This window comes from Mustela putorius, unplaced genomic scaffold (assembly GCF_011764305.1).
Source record: "Mustela putorius furo isolate JIRA1106 unplaced genomic scaffold, ASM1176430v1.1 tig00003976_pilon_pilon_pilon, whole genome shotgun sequence".
In the NCBI taxonomy this organism is placed as follows: Eukaryota; Metazoa; Chordata; class Mammalia; order Carnivora; family Mustelidae; genus Mustela; species Mustela putorius.
In genome coordinates, this window is record NW_025422118.1 from 5685198 (window position 1) to 5706254 (window position 21057).

At 44.3% G+C, this 21057-nt stretch overlaps 1 long non-coding RNA gene across 1 annotated transcript in view; it reads left to right on the plus strand.

The window, feature by feature from the left end:
- LOC101677016 overlaps positions 1-21057 on the plus strand; it is a 113939-nt gene that overhangs the window by 87309 nt on the left and 5573 nt on the right. The window contains exon 2 of the long non-coding RNA XR_006604085.1: positions 10003-10196. This is a non-coding gene — a long non-coding RNA (uncharacterized LOC101677016). The remainder of the gene's footprint in view (positions 1-10002; positions 10197-21057) is intronic.

Here is a 21057-nt window from a genome sequence, read left to right on the forward strand (position 1 = left end):
GCTGACTGTGCAGGGAGAGGGGAGCACTCATGGCACTAAGTCCCCCTGGTCTTTGCTGTTGGTCATAATGCAAAGACCATACATAGTGCCAAGATGGCTGAAGTAAATTGCAAGGACTAGAAGCAGGGGTTCGAACAGTGCGCCAGAGTGGGGGTACTGGCTAGGATGGGAGGGTGTGGAATAGAAACTTTGCTGAGAAAAACAGAAAAGTAAATTCCTGGAGCACCATATTATTGGACAAGGCAGGTCCCAGCTCAAAATGCAGCTGTTGCACTGGGACACAGTGCTGAGCTCCAGGAGTCTCTGAGAGGCTTTGAAGGGCCCTGTGGATTTCTAGAAGTTCTTGTAGGGTCCCTGGCCTCACACCCCTCCCTGGGGCTGCCTTGTTCTGGCTCTCCCCTGCCTTGGTGGTCTGAGCGCAGCCCCTCTTTATGGTAGATGCCCAAGGTGGATCTTGGGGATCACCGACCCTACCCCCTCACGGCACAAATGGAGAAGCAGACGTGACCCATGACCAGTGCTCAGAGCCTGCCGCATGTACGTAATACATGATAGCTGTCCCTTTTCCTTAAGTAACTTCCCCAGTGTTCTGTAATGCACAGGCCTGAAATACCATTAGCCCCAGGGTTTTGTTATGTGTTTTTTTTTTTCTTTTGAGACTTTTAATTTTTAAATTTGTTTTAAAGAGTTTATTTATTTGACATAGAGACAGACACAGAGTGAGCACAAGCAGGGGGAGCAGCAAAGGGAGAAGGAGAAGCAGAGTCCCCACTGAGCAGGAAACCTGATGCAGGACCCTGGGATCCCAACCTGAGCTGAAGGTAGACGCTCAACTGACTGAGCCGCCCAGGCTCTCTAAGACTTTATTTACTTATATATTTATTTATTTTTAAAAGATTTTATTTATTTGACAGACAGAGATCACAAGTAGGCAGAGAGGCAGGCAGAGAGAGACAGGGAAGCAGGCTCCCTGCTGAGCAGAGAGCCCAATGCGGGCCTTGATCCCAGGACTCTGGGATCATGACCTGAGCCGAAAGCAGAGGCTTTAACCCACTGAGACACCCAGGTGCCCAGGACTTTATTTTTTAAAAGCAGTGCTGGAGCACCTGGGTGGCTCAGTGGGTTAAACGACTGCCTTCAGCTCAGATCATGATCCTTGGGTCCCAGGATCAAGTCCCATATGGGGCTCCCTGCTCAGCAGGGAGTCTGTTTCTCCCTCAGATCCTCCCTCCTCATGTGCCCTCTCTCTCAAATAAATAAATAAAATCTTAAAAAAAATAAAAGCAGTGTTAGTTTTATAGCCAAGTTGAGAGGCAGGCACCAACATTTTTCTCATACCCCCGCTCCCATGCACACATAACTTCCACCATCATCAACAACCCCCACCAGCGCAGTGCATTTGTTGCAACTGATGAACCTGGGTGGGCACATCATCACACAAAGGTTCACATTAGGGTCCCCTCTTGGTTTTGTATGTGCTATGCATTTTTTTTTTAATTTTATTTATTTATCAGAGAGAGAGAGGGGGAGAGAGCAAGCACAGGCAGACAGAATGGCAGGCAGAGGCAGAGGGAGAAGCAGGCTCCCTGCTGAGCAAGGAGCCCGATGTGGGACTCGATCCCAGGACGCTGGGATCATGACCTGAGCCGAAGGCAGCTGCTTAACCAACTGAGCCACCCAGGCGTCCCTGTGCTATGCATTTAGACAAACGTGTAAGGATATGTTTCAGTTATCATAGTATCACACAGAGCAATTTCTCGGCCCTAAAAATCCTCTCTCTAACCCTGGCAACCACCGATTTTTTTTTTTTAACTGTCTCCATAGTTTTGCCTTTTCCAGAATGTCACATAGTTGGAATCATATAGTATAGAACCTTTTGAGATTGGCTTCTTTCACTTAGGAATATCATTTAAAGTTCCTCCATGTCTTTTCATGGCTTGGTAGCTCATTTATTTTCATGCTGAATCGTATTCCGTTGTCAGGATGTACCACTGTTTATTTACCCATTCGCCTACTGAGGGACATCTTGGCTGCTTCCAGGTTTTGGAGATTATGTATAAAACTACCATAAACACCTGTGTGTGGGTTTTTATGTGGAAACAGTTTCAACTCCTTTGGGTAAATATCAAGGTGTGTGATTGCTGGATCAAGTGGTAGAAGTATGTTTGGTTTTGTAAGAAACCACCAAGCTCTTTTCCAAAGAGGCCATAATGTGTTGCCTCCCCACCCGGGAGGTCCTCTTACTCCAGAGTTTGGTGTTGTCCATGTTTTGGGTCTTGGCAGTTCTCATAGTATGTGGTATATCTTGTTGTAGCTCTCAGTTTTTGAGCACTTCATGTGCCAAAGAACACGCTGGTACTTTGATGCACACTGTCATACTTAATTCTCTCCAAAACCCTTAAAGGGGGTGTCATTTTCAAAGGAGGCAAAAATATCCAATGACAAAAAGACAGCCTCTTCAACAAATGGTTGGGAATAATGGATAGCTACATGCAAAATAATAAAACGGTACTACTTTCCTACACCATACACAGAATAAACTCAAAATGGATGAAAGACCTAAATGCGTGACCTGAACCCTTAAAACTCCTAGAAGAAAACATAGGCATTAAGCATCTTGACATCGGTCATAGGGATATATTTGTGGGATCTGACTCTAAAGGCAAGGGAAACAAAACCAAAAGTAAAGAAACGGGACTACATCAAACCCAAAAGCTTCTGCACAGTGAAGGAAACCATCAACAAATGAAAAGGCAACTTACTGAATGAGGGAAGATATTTCCAAGTCATATATCTGAAAAGGGGAAATATTTAAATAAAGAACTCATACAGGTCAGTCACAACAACAACAACAACAGAACCACCAGATAATATGATTAAAAGTGGGCAGAGGACCTGAAGAGACATTTATCTAAAGAAGATGTAAGGTGGCCTCTAACAGACACATAAAAAGATGCTCAACATCACTCATCGTCAGGGCGATGCGGATGAAAACCACAACGAGATGTCATTTTACACCTGTCAGAATGGCTATTATCAAAAAGACAAGAGATAACAAGTGTTGGCAAGGATGTGGAGGTAAGGGAACCTTGTGCACTGTTGGGGAATGTAAACTGGTGCAGCCACGATGGAAAGAAAATAGTTTGGAGGGTCCTCAAAAAAATTAAAGAGTAATCATTTTAAAAAACTAAAAATAAGTCTGCCATATGATACCAGCAACACTGGTATCTACCTGAAGAAAAGGAAACACTAATTCTAAAAGATATACGTACCCCTATGTTCATTGTAGTATTACTGACAATAGCCAATATATGGAAAACAACCTTAGTGTCCATTGACAGATGAAGGGATAAAGAAGATGTGGGGCGCGCGCGCGCACACACACACACACACACACACACTAGAATATTATACAACCATAAAAATCAATGAAATTTTAACATTTGTGACAACATAGATGGAACTTGTGGGTATTATATTAAGTGAAATAAGTGAGACAGAGAAGGACAAATACTGCATGACTTCACTTATATGTGGAATCTGAAAACACAAAACAAACAAACCAACCAAAACAAAACTTAGACTCACAGATACAGAGAACAGATGGGTTGGTTGCCAGAGAGGAAGGGGATTAGAAGGGGCGAAATGGGTGAAAAGGCTAACGAGGTACAAACTTCCAGTTATAAAATGTATAAATCAAAAAAATATGAGTAAGTCATGGGGATGTGATGTACAGTATGGAGAATACAGTCAGTAATATTGTAGAATTTTACATGGTGACAGATGGTAAGCAGACTTCTTGTGGTGAGCATTTCATAATACACACAAATGTCAAATCACTGTGTTGTACACCTGAAACTAATGTGATGTTGTATGTTGATCATACCTTCATAAAAGACATAATATATATTTTAAAAAGTAGATGTCATTTTTCCACTTTACTAATAAGTAGAAGAGAACTGATATGATCAGGTAACTCAAGGTCTTCTGACTCCTAGTCTGGAATTCTGTCTACTTCAGGGTTGGGGACAACTGGGCTCCCTTCCCTTCCTTTCCCTTCTCTTCCTTTTCTTGCCTTGCCTTCCTTCCTTCCTTCCTTCCTTCCTTCCTTCCTTCCTCCCTCCCTTTCTTTTTAAAGATTTATTATTTATTTGAGAGAGAGAGAGGGCCCTCACGTCAGTGGGGGGAGGGGCAGAGGGAGAGAATCTTCTAGTAGGTTCCCTGCTGAGCAGAAGCCTGAGGTGGGCCTTGATCTCACAACCCATGAGACCACAACCTGAGCCAAAAACAAGAATCAGATGCTTAATCAGCTGAGCCACCCAGGCACGCCTCTTATTTTTTTTTTTTTTTAAAGATTTTATTTATTTATCAGAGAGAGAGCGAGCACAGGCAGACAGAATGGCAGGCAGAGGCAGAGGGAGAAGATGGCTCCCTGCTGATCAAGGAGCCTGATATGGGTCTGGATCCCAGGACGCTGGGATCATGACCTGAGCCGAAGGCAGCTGCTTAACCAACTGAGCCACCCAGGTGTCCCTCCCCCACCTCTTATTTTTCAATATCAATAATTTACCAACAGGCAAATGATTTTCTTATTACTTGTTTATTTTCCTTATTGCCTTTATTAAGTGTGGATTGTAAGAGAATTATAATAAAGTTATAAGAAAATTATAAATAAATAACTTTTAAAAAGAAAAAAAAGTTACCAATTGGCAAGTCTCCCCACCAAAAGGCCTTTGATGGTTTCCGTAAGTGGACCTTCGATCTCATGGCCCATGACATCCCCGCTGTTCACTAAACTACCGTTAGGTCAGCTGACCACGGTGCTTCTCCTAACTCCTCCCAGTCTAGCTCGCCATGCCTTGCCCTTGCACTTTGGCGTGTTTGTACTTGCGTTTCCCTCTGCCTGTCATGCTCCTCCCCCAGGCCTTCCGGGGCCACTGCCCTCAGTATAGAAGGACCTAGCACCAATGATGTTAGGGGTCTGTCTCAGTGCTCAATTTCATTTTCTGCATGGCATTTATCTCTCTCTGAAATTCTCTTATGTGTTTAAGAGTATAAACTTAAAGAAGGCAAGAATTGTGGTTCTCTTTTTAAGGTCTATTTATTTGAGAGAGAGAGCTCAAGCGAACAGGGGGAGGGTCAGAGGGAAAGAATCCTCAAGCAGATACCCCACTGAGCGTGGAGGCCCACACTGGGCTCAATCTCACGACCCTGAGATCATGACCTGAGCCGAAATTCAGATTTGGAGCCTTAACCTACTTAGCCACCCAGGCGCCCCAGGACTGTGTTCTATTAACCACCGTGTCCACAGCTTTGGATGAGGGCCTGGCATAGAGTAGAGATTCAGTCAGTCTTTGTAGGAGTGAATAAATGAATGCGAGTCACCCAATTCTGTCTCCAAGTCCATTTTCAGCTGTGCCTCCCAGGCCCTCCTCTTGAATTAGTTCCTCTTCTTGAAGCCGCCCAGCCCTCTGTAGGTGTGGGCGCTGCCATCTTCGCATGGAGGAGGGTACCACGCAGAATAGAAACACGTGTTGCCACTCTGCCTTTCCCAAAACACAGAAGCCTGGGGAAATTGTCTTCGGCAGCAGTATAAAGCAGTGACCTTCCTGCCTGTGACAACTACACTCTTTTCCAGATACAGCTGGCCGGCCTCAGTCAGCGGCTCCAAGGTGAGCTCTGGCTGAGAAGGAAAGGCGCAGGGCTGGTGGGCTGGCACACCCCCTCTCCCCGTCTCATCCCTGCCCTGCTGCTGCCCAGGTAACCCTTCTGGCTATGGCATCCCAGCAGCACCCACTGCGCAGGGGGCCGAATTTTCTTCTCCCAGATTGCTCTGCAATGCCTGGAAGAGGGGGTAGGGGTGAGGAGGAGGTGTTCCTTGAAGAAATGACCTTCATTTCCAAGCCTCCCCCTGGGACTCAGATCCCTGGCTCACACAAGCTGTCCCTTCTCTGGTGTGGGTGGAGGTGGAAGGAGTAAAAGTGGGGAACTGAAGAGACTCTGAGTACCGCACGGTATCAGCCTCATGGTCAAGGACAGCACAGAATTGTGGGTCGGGGCGTAGACTCTGGGAGCCTGGCTGCCCTGGTTGGGAGGCAGCTTTGCCTGTTGCTAGCCACGTGAGCTTGGGCAAACCCGTTGAGCTCTCTGGGCTGGATTCCCCTCCTGTAAAAAGGGACGAAGAAAAGAGCTTACCTCAGGGTTGTTGTGAAAGGAAAGAAGTTAATATTTATAAAGTACTTAAAACATTGACTGGCATGTGGTAAGCTCTATGTTGTGAGTGTTTGCTATTTGTGAAATAAGTAAAAATTATCACCATTACACCTTCCATGTAGGTGATATTACGCAGTTTGCGCCACACTTTCCCACATAGGATTTGATCCTGTCTCTGTAACGGTGGGGAGTTTGTTCTTTTTTCTATGCCTTCTTTCTGTCTTTCTGACTTCTTTCCTCCCTCCTTCTCTCCCCTTTTCTCTTTCTCTCATCCTCTCTGTCTCTCTCTTTTTCCCTCAGATGAAGAAACAAATGGGGAGGGAACTGGTTTGTCCGGAACCCCTATGTTTGAGAGGTCCCTTACGTATTTATTTGGTCCTCTTAACAACGTTTAGAGTAAATAATATCCCATTTTACAGATTTGAAAAGAGAAGCTCCCGCTTCTGAGTTCCACCCTAGTAAAAGTGGAATCTGAGGAGGAAGGAAATCTGCTCTGCCCCCACTCCAGGCTGGACAGCTCCTCACCTTGGGATGCGTTGTGGGTAGCCTGTGTATCTTCATTTAAGTGCCTGGCTAGAGCTGTTAATTCTGTTCATCTAACCTATCATAAAACCCAAACAATTAAGTTTTTTTCAAATGACTAGGCTTTTGGAGAATGGGATCAGCAAACAGGAGAGAGAATTCTCTTTACGTGTAATTATGATTCACATTTCTCTAAACAGCAGGGCTCCCACCAGCACAGCAAGACCTCTGGTGGTTTAATGAAGAGACTCATGTCTGGTCCATGAAGGGCAATGCCTTGGCCATGGCATTGTAGGGAATGGCATGGGAAGAGATGGCTTCAGCAGGTGTGGGAAGATGAGGCTAGGATAAGAAGATAGAAGGAAACGTTTAGAAGCGATCTCTGCTGGTTAATGGAAGTAGCCAGGTACAGTTGGCATAGTTTGCTCTTGTAATTTTTTTCTACAACTAACAGGTTTGAAATAAATTTGGGGGAAAGATGAATAGGAGCTGATCTCAATGTGATAGAGTTCGCATAGAAATGGACTTTCTTGACCAAAGACAGTGCCTCCCACATTTTTAAAAAGTTGGGACATCCCTATATTACTTTGTTCAGTCTGAATCCCACAGATGGGGGCTTAAACAACAAAAATTTATTTTCTCACAGTTCTCGGAGCTAGAGGTCTAAGATTGAGGTGTTGGCAGAATTGGTTTCCTCTAAGGCCTCTCTCCTTGGCTTGTGGATGGCTGTCTTCTTCTCCATTCTGCATGGTTTCCCCTCTGTGCACAGCCCCCCAGTGCCTCTTCCTCTTCATTTAAGGGTACCAGTCATATTGGATTATATGACCCATATGGTCATATTTATTTAATCTTACTTCTTTAAAAGCCCTAGGTCCAATACAGTTCAGTCCGACCACAGCCCCTCCTGTTTATTTAATTCTGATTATCTGGTTTCATATCTGCCTTCTTCTAAAAAGCAGAAACAAGTACCTCATTTTTCTAAGTGAGAGGAATGAAAACACCTTTTATTAGAATGTTTTTGAGACTTTGATGGCCAATTTTGAATCAACCAAAGATATTCCTGGGAATGCTGCAAAATCCTGGCTGGAATCACCACTTTCTGGACAGTGAGAAAGGAAATAGAAAGTACAGATGTTAGGAGAGGTATATTTGAAACTGTTGAGGGCTTATTATCTGCCAAGTTAAATATATTGCTCAAGAGAATAACAGATACTCAAGTATCCTTGTTAAGCATATTGTCTAAGGTCACACAGTTCTTGAACAACAGCACTGGGATTTGAACCCAGAGTCTGAAACCCAAGTCCAGCTTCTGTCCACTACACAGGCCGAGGCCTGATTGGTTTTCATAATATATGGCTAAGTCTCTGTACCCATTTGCTAAACATCGTTACTATGTGTGCAAAACTTACTGGGCAGTCATCCAACACAAACCCTATAGGCGATCCACATACCAAGGGGGAAATATCACTTCCCTTTGGAGGAGCGGCTTCTGTGATTTTAGAGGTTGGCTGACAATTAGACCCAGCCCTCCAACGACAGAGATGGGTCTACAACCTAGATCAGGCCAATGAAAATATCTTATTTCCATGACTACCATGATAGGTCCAGGCAGTGAGCATGTGACAAGCACTGGACCAACCACAGTCCTCCTCGAGGATTTTAAAAACTGAAGATGGGAGAGAGAAATTCTCTCTTTCCTTTGGGAGTGGGAGGGCAGGGCTGCTTGGATGTGGATCTGGGACCCTGGAGGCCCTGCATATACTTCCCCACGTGGAGAAAAGAACCTGTGGAAGGCAAGAGTGAAGTCAACACACAGAGGATCAGAGGCCTGAGGTAGAGAAAGAGAATTCTGAGAGCACTGTGGTCTCCCGCTCTCGCTGTTGTGTGGTCATGTGCTACCTTTTTCCAGTTGTAGAAATTGTCTCTTTGGTCTGTTAGCTTGGACCAGGTTTCTGTCTCTTGTAACTGGAAACCTGACCAACAGGCTGACTGTTGAGTAGATGCACATGAAAGGAAGCCACAGTGTGGTGTGAGGAGCGTGGAATACGAAACTGGGTTGTCTGGTTTGAGTTTGGATCTGATAGTTTAGTAAGTCCTTGATTTTGGAAAAAAGAGTTTCCCAGAATTTTAGTTTATCGAGTTGTAAAATGTGGATAACAATACATTTTCTTTCTACCACCTTGAGTACATCTGAAGAGAAACTGAGGTAAAATAGGTAAGAAGGAAGTGTTGTAGAATTCCAAGCAGGAGGTGAATAAAGAGTGACTTTTCCTTAGGACGGCAGAGGGGAGCTGCTATGCTGGCTACTTGTGGGCAACTTCTGCCATAGAAGGCCGACACACAGTGAGAAATTTTGAAACATTCGAGGAAAGCAAGAGATGATAAACAAGTTTCTTACACAAAAGGAAACAAACAATAGAGCGAGCAGCACCAGCTTTTGTTTATTTCATTTATTTTTAATTTTTTTACAGCAGGTGAGAGAGCTCAAGTTGGGGAGGGGCAGAGGGAGAGAGAGAATCTTAAGCAGACTCTCTGTGGAGCACAGAGCCCATGGTCTTGAGAGAAGATCATGACCTGAACTGAAATCAAGAGTCTGGACACTTAACTGACTGGGCCAGCCAGCCAAGCACAGGCTTTTAAAGCAATTATATTTAATATCCTTCAGGAGATACAAGAGGCCATTATATCCATGAAACAAGAACAGGAAATTTAGAAACAAGGACAAGTTGTTTTTACAAAAGACCAATCCAGGCACTTAGAAATGAGCAGTAGGATTGCTAGAGACAGAATGGATACAGCCAGGCAGTCATTAAGAGACCAGCAGGTGCTAGTGGTGAACAAAAGCAGATGGGAGGGAAAAAGTCATTTATAAAATAACCAACTCAAGTGTGAGTTGGGCTAACCAGCCAAAAAGAGAGGATGAGTGCTGCCCACAGAGGGAGCATCCTACGTAGTTGTGTGAGTAGACCAAAAGGCAGGCAGGCTGGGTGAGCAGGGCCAAGGGAGAGCACAAGCTGTGGAGAAGTGAGTTTGGTCCCCGAGGGGTGGTGAGCAGGTCACGCCAATGGGCAGCCATTTTAGGTTTGGGCTTAAAGCAAACTTCAGTTAGGAAGGCAGGAGAAAAAATATCTATCCGAAAGGGCTTCAAAACCTTCCTTCCGTCACCTGGCATGGAGAATACTGTTGCTCAGAGAGAAAAGGCTGCTTTGGGGTTTGAAGAGGACAGCTTAATCCTTGTCCATCCAGCTCATTGTCTGTGTTTCACAGACACAGAGCACAGTGGGAAGTGAAACCACCCACGGGAATCCAGCAACAGAAACGTCCCCACACCGGGCAGCCAGCGATGGCAGATGGAGTCAGGCCAGACAGAGACTGGATGGTCACCGAAAGTCATGGGCACGGGGAAGTCCGGCGCTGGAGGGAGGACAGTAAAGCAACCTCTTCCTAAAGATGCAGACCCGGTATGAGCAGGGGTGCGGCGGGGTGGGGGTGGTCGGGGAGGTCGGGCACACTTAATGTACAATGACTTTTTAGTTCTCTGTGGGGCCGGGCTGAGCTCGTGCTCTTCTGTTCTTCAGGATTCTGTGAACTTCCGTCCGTGGATGGGGCTGCTTGTGTATTTATAAGGAAGCCCTTTTTAATCTCCTAGGAAGAGAAAGGAAACTAAAGGGCATGGAAACGGTTTCATACTTAAAGCCCGCCCTGCTCGCAGGGAGTTAAGTCAGGTCTGAGATTTATAATAGGGGCTTTCAAAGAAGAGGCTTGGCGGTTTTGCCTGAAGCAAGGGGCAGGAGCAGAAACCAGGGGAATGGAGATCTGCTAATCTGTAATCTTGATAGTCAGTTACGTGTCAATGTGTCGGTGTGTTTGCTACTCGGTGTTGTGTTCAGTTTTCCCCACAAAGCGCGAGTTCAGTCTTTACCACAACCTTTTCCCATCTTTGTGAAGACACGAAAACAACTTTTTAAAGAATTGCTGTAGATAAGGATTTCTTTATATTTATATGTGCAGCAAACCAGAAGGAGACTTGGACAGCAGGAAGTCATGGGAATGACAGTGATAGAATATTGGTTGCTGGCTCAGGATCGCTAGGTTTGTGTACAGGAGATGTGCTCTGGGTGAGTCCGGTGCTATTTCTAAGAAAAGGCTAGCTCTGGGAGGGGCCTTCTCCCCCCAGCCAGCAAGATTTCTAAGTCTATGTATGCACGCGGAGAAGTGTCATATGGATGTATCTGTGTATTTATGACACTGTAGACGTACATATATAACTTAAGCTGTTTTAAGGTATATTATATACACACACAACTAGACAATGTGTGAATAAAGACCACTCGGTTAAAAAAATTAGGAAACACTCATAGAGATTCAAAAGGCACACTAGTGGTTTATTGAAATGTACTGAACTCAGCATTCCCCAAATTGATTTGATTTGAAAACTTTTTTTTTTTTTTTTAAAGATTTTATTTATTTGAGGGAGAGAGTGGGTGCACATGAGTGGAGGAGGGCAGAGGGAGAGGGAGAAGCAGAGGTGGAAGCACGAGGCAGAAGGAAAGCCTGAACCAGAGCCTGTGCTGGGTGGGGTTTCTGTAGGAAAAGCAAGGCAGGGCAGAGCATACAGTGCAGGCTGGGGTGGCCTGAATTTCTAGTGGGCTTCGGCCAGGGATGGTGTCTAGTTGCCTGGTACCTGGCACTGGCGTGCATTAGAGCAGAGGACGATTGGCTTGTGTGAGGGACTTAGAGAAGGGGTAGCTGGTTTGTTGTGACAGATGTGGTCCGGGTGAGCCCTTGGTCAGCTCTAAGGGCTAGTCCTGGGGAGGGGGCAGGCTCTCTCTGGCCAGCAAACTTTTTAAGACAAGAAAGCATGATAAAACAGGGGCGCCTAGGTGGCTCCATTGGTTAAGCATCTGACCCTTGATTTCAGCTCAGGTCATGATCTCAGAGTCCTGGGATTGAGCCTCGAGCTGGGCTCTGCACTCAGAGAAGAGTCTGCTTGTCTCTCTCTCTCTGCCTTGTACTCCCCTCTTCCCATGTACGTCTGTGCACCCTTTCTCTTTCTCTCAAAAATAAATAAATAAATAAGTAAAACTTTTTAAAAAAGAAAATATCATAAAATACAGGCAATGAAAAACATGATTAATATAGTTACATAGAGACATTTTGGAAGCGTGTACCTGGATTGACTCCTAAAGTCAAGATTTTGGAGGCCAAAGCAGGTAAAACCAGTAGTTCCTCATAAAGAATTGTCTTTGTTGTATTAATCACAGTCTGCTGAGGAAAACAGAAGCCGAAGGTCTTGGAAAGTCACAGAGTAAAAGAGAGAGATTAAAGTAATTCAGAGATCGTCTAAGACTGGAGGACAACAGGGTGATGATGGGGTTTCCAGACCCTAAGGTGAGTCATTGGGCGGATCGCAGCCTCAGAAGCTGGAATAATGTAAGAAACACTATCAGAGGATGGCAGGGAGTAAGTGGAGAGATTGAGACAGAGCGACCGAGGGAGAAAGAGACAGAGCGACCGAGGGAGAAAGAGACAGAGCGACCGAGGGAGAAAGAGACAGAGCGACCGAGGGAGAAAGAGACAGAGCGACCGAGGGAGAAAGAGACAGAGGAGCAAAGACGTTTCACCTCCTCTCAGATCTTGATTTTCCTGCCAGTTTGACAAACTCTACCAGGAAGCCGGCTGCCAGAGGAAGCTGGGAGAAGTAGTTTGCAGACGTCCAGCCCCCTCGTCGCAGAGGACAGTTGTGGGACAGATAACAGGCCAAAACCCGCCACACTTAACAGAACTCGATGTTGTCTGGGACAGTTTTGTAGTGAGCTTCACAATACCTAGTTTCTATTATGTGGTTATTGTTCTAGTCTCAATGAATCTTGCAAATAATCACCTTGACCCATACTTTCCTCTAAATTATCAGTAGTTTGACTAATCAGCGTGATTGTTTATTGCTGCGGTGCTCTAAAGGGGAACATGTATAAACAAGCTTTCTCAGACTATTCAAATGAAAGAAAAACTTATGTGTACAAAGAAGTTCTTAGCAGGAAAACATCATAGGAAAAGAGAAACACTCGCAATCTAAATGTTTAAGAACAGGTGATGAGTTAAGAGAATTTTAGTATATTATTTTGATTATTATGTAGCTATTACTATTAAGGATGGGCTTTATGCAATGAAGTCCATTCTTCTAACCAATATATATGGAACACTTAGTATGTGCCAGGCCCCATAATTAATGACAGCCATAAAAAGACAATAGGACATAGTCCCCTGCTCTTATGGCATCCATAATCCCATGGAGGAGACAACCTTATAAATATGAAAAAGAGTTTACAAATTACATAAGAAATTAGAATGGCAAATTTTTATGTATACAAATTTTCTATAATGAACATGTCTTATATGTGTAATAAAAGTAGTACATTCTTATAGTTTTTTTACAACTGTGTAAAAAATAAATACAGTTATTGGGAGAAGACACAAAATTGAGAAGAGTTGTGTTAGAGTAATCTTACTGTGAGGGTTAATTGTCTGTGTTCCCTTGACTAGAGTACCCAGTAATTTAGTCCAGCACTGTTCTAGGCATTGCTTTGGAGGTATTTTTAAGATGTGGTTCACTTCTACAGTTGATTTTTATAAAGGAGCACATGGTTGATAAGATGGGTGGGCCACACCCAATCAGTTGAAGGCCTTAAGATCAAAAGCTGAGCATTCCCTGAGAATTTTTGCCTCAAGACAGCAGCAGTTAACTCATGTCTGAGTTTCCAGTCTTCTGGCCTGCCTTGCAGATTTCAGACTTTCCAGTCTCCATGATTATGTGAGCCAATTCCTTCAAATATACCTCTTTGTTTCATATAAGTATATATTTATAAGTATACACACACACACACACACACACACACACTCATCTCGTGTTGACTCTGTTTCTCTGGAGAACTCTGACTGATGCACTACTAAACTTTTCAATTTCAAACAGTCCTTAGGTTAATATTGGTTTGATCATATAAATTTAAGATAAATTTAATCATTAGTATTTTCTGTCCTTACTATAACTAGACTCCTCTTCGACGACCTTTTCTCAACCCTCCAAAAATGTCTTCCTACGGTTAGCCAATGGGGACCACAGGCTGCAGCTGGTCTGTAGAGGCACAATCTAATGAAGATGGAGGCCAGAGGTATTAGCTTGCAAGTTTTCTTTTTCCCCTCTAAACTAGCTACTGAGCAATGCCAGGGGGTCTCAGTCCCAAGGCCAGAGCAGCTCATCAAGGGACAGTTGGCCATCAAGGACAGCCTCTTAGGTGACAGGGAGCACAGAAGTCCCAGGAGCACTGGTTAATGTGCCAACTTTGGAGCTCCTCGATCTCTACTCTGTCTACAAGAGGACTGGAGAATGACCTCTGTTCAATTCTCCAGCTCCAAGCATGGTCTGTCTTTCTCGAACTGTTTGTAGGGGACAGGCTCAACTACTTTCTGGCCGTGTGACTATACCCAAGTTGACATAACCCCTCCATGACTCAGCTTCCTCATCTGTAAATGGCTGTTCAATCAAAGCTGTGGGACTGTGGTGAAGATATCAAATATAATATGTACGTTTCCTAGCAACTGCAGTGGTCCCACCTGTGGCAGTGGCTGTTATCATAATAAGTTGGAGGGTGAGGGCAGACTTTGGAAAAAGACTTCTGACACATGTCAGCCACCTCAGAAATAAGGATCTGGGTCCACCCCCACCTCCCAGATCTAACTGAAACTAAAGAAACCATGCTTGTAAGGCCTAGTGAACCTTCAAAAGAAACATGGATTTTTCTGTCATTTAAAATCACTACCATGTTAGCAGACAATAATGGATCACTCAACCCTACAAATAAGTAGAGAAAATTAATCATCACCCAGAAATTTAGTTTTTAGGGGTGCCCCGGTGGCTCAGTTGGTTAAGCCTCTGTCTTTGGCTCAGGTAATGATCCCCAGCGAACTGGGATCAAGTTCCTGGGTTGGTAGATAGGGCTCCCTGCTCAGCAGGGAGTCTGCTTCTCCTCTCCCTCTGCCCTCCCTCCCCTGCCATGCCTTTCCCCCCCCCCTCAAATAAATAAAATCTTTAAGGAAATTGTGTTTTTGCAAATTTCCCCTTTTCCCAGAAGGTATGCGGGCAGTAAGTCACCCCTCCCCCCTTCCTTTCATCCCTTGGCACATTGTTTTTAATTATCTTAGGCAGGTGGGCAGGTGCCTGTTCGCACTGCCGAAACCAGATCCTCCTCGGCCAAGGACGCAAATCTAGTCAGCTCCGTGTATCTGCATGTGGATTATCCACTTAATGAAGCATCTGCCAGGAAAGTTTTAATCCCAGCCTGGCTTTCTCCTCTTCCCTCTCCCTCCTCCCCTCTCCCTCAGCCCTCACCCAGCTGATGTGTGCTTAGGAAATGCAAACTAATTTTAAAATTCGCTGGAGCAAAACATGATTAGAATGGTTAAGTCTGCTGCCAAAAATAAAATCAGCTAATGCATTCCATATATTTAGATTTCCAAAATTAAGTTGAAATGATGCTTAGTTCATCTGAAGTTTGGGTTTATGCACATCACCCCGTATCTCTGCGAGGTGACCCTACATTTTCTGGCAGCGATGTTGGTTCTCCTGGAAATGGCATCACCTTTTCCATATCCCACCGCAATGTTTTTGACTCTCCGATGCTGCTGAACCTGAGGGGGCAAGCCTGGTTCAAGATGGTGGAGAAGAGACTCCTTGGAGCTGGGGAGGACAAGAGAGAGACACTGCAGGTTCTTCTGAACCAAGGCCGTCCCATTCTCTGGCCCCCTCTTCCCTGGAGAGAGAGAGACAGACAGAGAAAGAGAGATGCCAAAAGTCACGAGTTGGGCTGGGGAACCTGCATTGCAAGAGATACCATTAAGACTCTGAAAGACATGCTGCTGCCTTCAAGGAGCTCACGGTCTCTTGTGGGGAGACAAAATCCACACAGCAGCATAGCATACATTACACAATCAAATGAATTGCTATAATTTTGTGGCATAGACTCTAAGGAGAAACTCAAGGTACAGATCATCATTGAGGTCGGAGTCATTTTCATGATGGAGGACATGTCTGAGTCACGAGTAGTCTAGGTCAGGGGGCAAGGGAGGGCGTTTGTGGTCAAAGAATCAATCTGAACCTGTTGGAGAATGCAAAAGACAGCCTGACTGGACCAGAAGCACCAGGGGAGGGACTTGTGGGAAATATAGGTGTTTCAGGACCCTTAGGTACAAGGAATAGAAAACAATCTGGTCTAATTTAAGGGAAAAAAGTAATTTATTATTATTTTTAAAGGGTACAAGGGAGCCTCCTGGGACATGAGATAGAGTCCAGCTTACCACACTTTGAACTTGGAAATATTAAAATCTTATGACTTTTTACTCTTGTGGACTTCTCCTCCCAATTCCCAACTTACTTTTCCATGTGTCTGCTTACATTTTTTTCTCCTTAAGAAAGAGGTCCATGCTGAGCTTCAGTCAGTGGAGCCTTACTCTTAATAGTATTCCGTCCCATACTAATTGAGTGGTGAATTAATGACCATTTATGTGTTCTAAGAGAAAACAAAATATTTAAATATGTGTTTTAAAAAAAAGAAAGAAAGAGACTCATTTGGATAACATGTTTCTTTTCTTTGTATTTTCTTTGTCCTTCTGTTGACTAACTTTGGTACTTTCCCTCTTTTAATATATTAGAAAAATGGTCCCAGCATCTTATCCTGTAGTGATGGCAAGTCTTCCTTTTCATGAAATTGAAATTCAGCTGTTGTTTGAATAATAGAAAGCTCACGGCTTTGTAAGGCATCCCATTTCATTGTTAAGTTGTTGCGGAGTTCATTCTGAAATTAGAATGATTTAATTGCACGAGTCCCCACTTGTTTATACTCAGTTCAACAGAGAACTTTGAGTCTGTCGTTCTTTTGTTCAAACTCCCCACATGGTGCTCTACCACCTTGTGAATAAAAAAGAAAAGAAAAGAAAAGGAGTATTTATTTTAAGGATACAAGGGAGTCTCCTGGGACTCAAGGACCCAAGGGGTGCGTGGAAAATCCTATCAGGATCCCAGAGGCTCTTCCTGAGTGCCCGTCTGCAAATGTGTCTGCTCCGGCATCTGGCTTTCGGTTCTTAGGGCAGATGATAGCTGCCTCCATCAAGGGGACTCTCCTTCCCCTTTCAGCCCTCTGGCTGTTATTCTACCCCAATTCCAGACCCCGGGAAGAGAGAGAACCCAACTGGTCTGGGCCTGGTCCAATCAGTTATGCTGGGGGGTAGGGCGAGTCACCTAGTGCCCATGAAAACATGGCTGCCCTGCCCCTCCGGGGGTGAGAGGCGGGGAGGGCAGTCCTAGAGGCGAACGGAAAAGCACCGATTCGCTGGGTAAGATTAGCAAAGACAGGCCTCTAGCCATGTGGTTCTTTTAGAGTCTTTGAGGAAAACCAGGTGAAAATATTTCAGTTGGCTGGGAGTCTTGGGGGTTACCTTGCTTCCAGCAAATACTGAAAAATCCAGATTTTTTTTTAAAGCAGAGAAATGGGAGTTGTGATCGCTCACTTCATAAAAAGGATTATTCACTTCTGGGGAGAGGTACAGGGATTCCTTTCAGCTCCAGATGATACTTTCCTATTATACTAGAATTATGCTCATCTTATCTACAGTGAATCTGCTTCCCTTGATTTTGGGACGTTCCCTCGGTGGGATCCAAGGTCTCTGCCCCGCACCCTTCCTTGTGGAGGGAACTGGGACAGGGTGATGCTCCCTGCTTTTGGTTGCCGGCTGCCCATTGGCTAGAATGTGAGCTTCCTGAGGGCAGGAGAGGCTCTCAGTTCACCTCTGCATGCATCCGGAGTCTGACACTGTGCTTGTCCTGTAGCCTTGCCGATAAATGCTTATGGAACTGAATGCACAAAGCCTGTTTCCAGATAAAAGCAATTCGTAGCCAAGGAGTAGTTTAAGGAGACTATAGCTTTGGTGTAAGTAAGGGAAAATAATATTGTGTCCCTTCCTAAGAAACATTCCATATGGCTCTGCTGCTTCCTGTCCCGCCAGCGATGTCTTCTAGGGGCTGGGTGACAGCGCCCCCCCCCCACCGTCCCTCCTGTTTAGTCTCAGGATACACTCTGATGATTTGACCCGCCTCAAATAATGCCCCATGACCTTCGCATTCTATTCCCTTCCAACGGAGAGAGGCAGGAAACTGGCTAAGGTCCCAGAGAGAAAAACCTCGTTCCTTTCACGGGGGCCCGGTGGAGGCTGGGTAGCCAGGAGCAGCCCCCTCCACCTGCCAGTCCCCAGGCACGGCCCAGCAGACCAGCCTGAGGGGAAAGGGTGTCCAGAGCGCGGCCCACCCTGGCGAACTCCTTGCCTCGGCTGAGGAGAAGGCGACAAATGAGACAAAATGAAAAATATAATGATGCATATTATATTAATCATCCTCCCTTTTTCTGACACAATAAATCTTCTCTTTAAACTCGTGGTGGCGATTGCATCATCTCCCTCTCTCCTCGAAACAGCACAGATTAAGATAAAGTGATAGTGCTGTGTCAAAGAGAGCTTTACTGCCACACTTGGGATACAAAGAGAGAGGTTAATTTATCATCGCTGGGGAGAACTGACAGAAGAGAGATATACTACCGAAAGGGGATTTAGCACAGGGCCAAGAAACTTCACACTATTTTTACCATCTGTCACATGCTCTAATAAAGCAGGGCAAAATATGAAGAAAGGAAAAATGAACTATCAAACACTGATGTAATGCAGCCCATAAATCTAATTTAATTACTTTGCATGGAGACAGGTCCTCGAGTCTGTGTGAATATACTGGATTTTCTTGGCAACTTAACAACTAAGTGTTTTAATAACATCACACTATAATTTATTCTGCTTGAAACACAAAACCCCTTTTGTGAGAGTTTCATTTTTGAGAACTGTTAATTTTTTCGGCTAATGTCAAAACTGGCATAAATTCACATGTGAACTTGAAGCCTGACTGTGAAAAAGGCTTAGGTTACTGCATGCCTTTTTATTGTTTGGCACTTTTTCCCCCTTCTGCATGCATTAGAAATAATTGGGCTTTGTTGATGACTTAGGTGAGGAGAGTTGTCTTGCAATTAGACTTTAATATAATGACAAAGGGTGGATGAGGGGGAAATCTTTGTAAAATAGAAAGAGGTAAGAAAATGCAATGAGGGGGAAAAAAAACCCCTCAGTTTCCAACAGCAAAGCAAAACTCGAAGTGTAGTATTCCTGGAACCAGGCTGTTCCCAGGACCATGAGAATCTCACTCTGGAGGATGGAGAGGATCTCAGGGCAAAAAGGACGCTGGGAATGCAGGTCTGCCCTAGAGGGAGCCACCGGGCGCAGAAAATAAATCAAAAATAAAATTAATATTCATTGGGTGTCTTCCGGAATTTGGATGCAGTTACAGAAATTATTGTTAATAATGAAAGCCATATATCAAAGGTTATAAAATTCATCTGTGCTAGGACACTATTTTTTTAGGCTTTGTTCTGAACCATTAAAGATGACATATTGCATTTGTGTGCCTCTGTGTATAATAAGATACATTTAAGTCTGATTCTAACCTAAACTGGCAATTTTGGCATTGAACTCAAGTTCTTAAATGGGGCCTGTGACACTACTGTCCAGAAGAGGTCCGCTGAACCCATCCATTCTCCCATGACCTCACTCAGTAGGGCAGGATGGATGGGTAATTAATTTGTTAGATCATCAGTGATTCATGTTGGGAAAATAAAACCCCAAGTCTCTTGACAAATTCAATTGAAATATAACGGGGGAATAAGAAGATAAAAAAAAAAAAAAACACAAACAGAACCAAACCCTATTCCCTTCTGCCCGCCCCCTTTCCGGTTCCCAAACCCCAAGCCCTCGTGCTAAAAGGAAACCTCAATGTACAGATATACGGTCTGCTGAAGTTCACTTATTTATTCCTTCAGCAACACTCACTAAATTCTTACTCTGTGGAAATCTCTGCAGGACACACTTTTGGGCATACGCGGTCTGGTCGCAGAGACGCACTGGGCAGAAAAATGACTGCAGTTTAGTACATTTTGAGAAAATTTAACCTGATGGGCAATCTCGGTGGAGTTCACGCAGAGAGCAGGGATGGCACTGGTCATGGTAGGGACTCTGGGTAAAACAGAAGTGATTCATCTGGAAAACCCTAACAAGTATTAGGCCCATCAGGAAACTGACCACAATATTCGTACTATTGAGTACTTATTGAACGCTACTGGTGATTTGATATCTGTTAACTATCTAGACGGAGTCAGGGCCTTGAAGCCAGGAAACTGAGGGGCCAAGTTTTTCAGAGAAGTGCTTTCAAATAAATTTCCCCTCGTGCTTTTTCCTGACATTCGCATTCCCCCATTTAGACTTGGAAAACGCTCAATTCTTGTGGTTTCTTGTTCTGTTGAATTTGTGTGGGAGAAAAATGTACAACCTTGAACTCTGAATGAAGCCCAGTGTGAAAAGTAGTGGTTTTCAGCTGTGCTATTTCAAACGCTCTCATTGGTATTTTAAAAGACTTCCCACATATTCAGTTTCTGACCTGGGGCCTGGAAGAGTGAACATTAAAAATTTAAAAAAAAGAAAAAAAAATCAAGCCGCCAGTATTTACTTACGAAATGACTTGGTTATAGCCCGGCAATCCAGCTGCCTTAAAATTAGTGTACAAATTGAAACTTTGAAGGGTTTCTTTTTTGGCATTTTGATTTCCTCATCTGAAAAATGGGGATATTAATACCTACCGCCTGGGGTTGTCGGGAGGATTAAACGCGCCCACATATGTAATGCATCGAGCACACTAAAATGATGGCCGCAATTATTATTTTATTATTATCATTTTGATTTCGCTACCCTTCCTTCTCTTCCTCTTCACGTTTCTAACTACCCCCCTTCCCAACCCCTTCCCCCACCACCTCATAAAGTACTTTTTTCCCCCAGACTTGCAGGAATCTACTTCCTTCAGCCTCCCCCTTCTGGTCCAGCTGCAGACTGCAGCCCTATCACTTTTTTTTTTTTTTAAAGTTACCTTTGAAATATATATATGCTTATGTTTATATATACAAATAAAATTGGCTGTTTTCTGGAAGCAAACCTTACTAAGAAAGCAGTGGGCAAAAACAAAAAAACCCCACTGAGCTCCGTGTGGGTTCTGTGGCGAAAGAAAACATTGCGAGGGAGTCTGTGTTCTCAGAAGCCTAGGAAAGAGTCTTTCCAATCAAGTGGGTTGGAGAGAGGGGGAGTAATCCAGGAGTTAAGAAGCCTGCAAAATTTATGGTATTGTCTCCTTTA